The following is a 1,199-nucleotide window of genomic DNA, read 5'->3' on the forward strand; positions in this document are numbered from 1 at the left end:
GTCCAGGAGAAATTGCAGAGGAGATGCTTCAGAGAGGAAGCCGAGAGCACCCTGCAATCCTTCAGACAAGACGTGGACCGTGAGTCTTTGGCACATCGTGACCTCGAATGTAGAGTGGAATCCTTACAGAAAGAGATTGCCTTTTTGAAGAAATTGCACAATGAGGAAATCCGGGAGCTGCAGGCTCAAATTCAGGAACAACATGTCTAAATCATTTTTATTTTATTTATTTATTTATTTATTTATTTTTCAGTTTTCAGTTTTTATGCCACCCCTGGTATATGGGGCCGGCGCCTTACTCCTTGAGCCACAGGCACCGCCCAACATGTCCAAGTCAATATGGATGTTTCCAAACCTGACCTCATGGCTGCCCTGGGTGACACATGTCAGCAGTGTGAAATCGTAGCTCCCAAGAACCTTCAGGAGGCAGAAGAACACGGACCTCTCCGAGAATGCTGATCACAACAACGGTGCCTTGCACCAAGGAAGCAGGAATCCAGTTGAGTACCAAGATGGGTGCAGTCACTCACTGCAGAGTAGATGCCCTCAGGGAACTTCTAACCAGTCCCTGGAATGCCAGACGCATGAAATGGAAAAGAACTTTCCCGTCGAAGCTGCTGACTACTAGTGGCCACTTGCAGGACAGGAAGGAAGAAATGACTCCCCACCTTCGTGGATGCCCAGACCCGCTCGAAGCTAAGATGGCACTGGACGTTGACCTTACCACCTATAGGGGGCTGCTAGAAGGGGAGGAAAGTGGAGTTTCCCTGCCTCTTCCAGACTTTTCCTCCCTGAACCCGAGAGAAACCAATCTCTATTCACTACCTCTCCTTGATATACACTCAGAAAGGACACTTTAGATTAAGACCATGAAACTAGAAATGGACTTGTTATCGATGAAGCTTCTCAGCATCACGATGATCCTGAAAAGAAATGGCACACACTCAGTGCAGCAATGTATTACCAGCAAGATTAGAAAAGAAATCCATATCTTACAGGAACATCTTTCACTTTCCTTTATGTAATTTTTCAGGAGTTTTTCTATCTGCAAGATAGATTTGGAATAGGAATAAGCTCTAGTTCTTAACCACTAACACGCCTAAAAGATTTACAAAAAAGTTTACACCATAATCTAGTTTATGAAGAAATCTTGTCCTAGAATATTTTTTAAAAAGTATTTTTGAATACCATTAAAACTT

At 43.8% G+C, this 1,199-nt stretch overlaps 1 pseudogene; it reads left to right on the top strand.

Moving 5' to 3' along the window:
* LOC100947920 overlaps positions 1-976 on the top strand; it is a 32,955-nt pseudogene extending 31,979 nt beyond the window's left edge.
* The last annotated feature ends 223 nt before the right edge of the window (positions 977-1,199 follow it).

The sequence above is a fragment of the Otolemur garnettii genome, unplaced genomic scaffold (assembly GCF_000181295.1).
Source record: "Otolemur garnettii isolate 467f Iridium unplaced genomic scaffold, OtoGar3 scaffold00142, whole genome shotgun sequence".
NCBI classification, from domain to species: domain Eukaryota; kingdom Metazoa; phylum Chordata; class Mammalia; order Primates; family Galagidae; genus Otolemur; species Otolemur garnettii.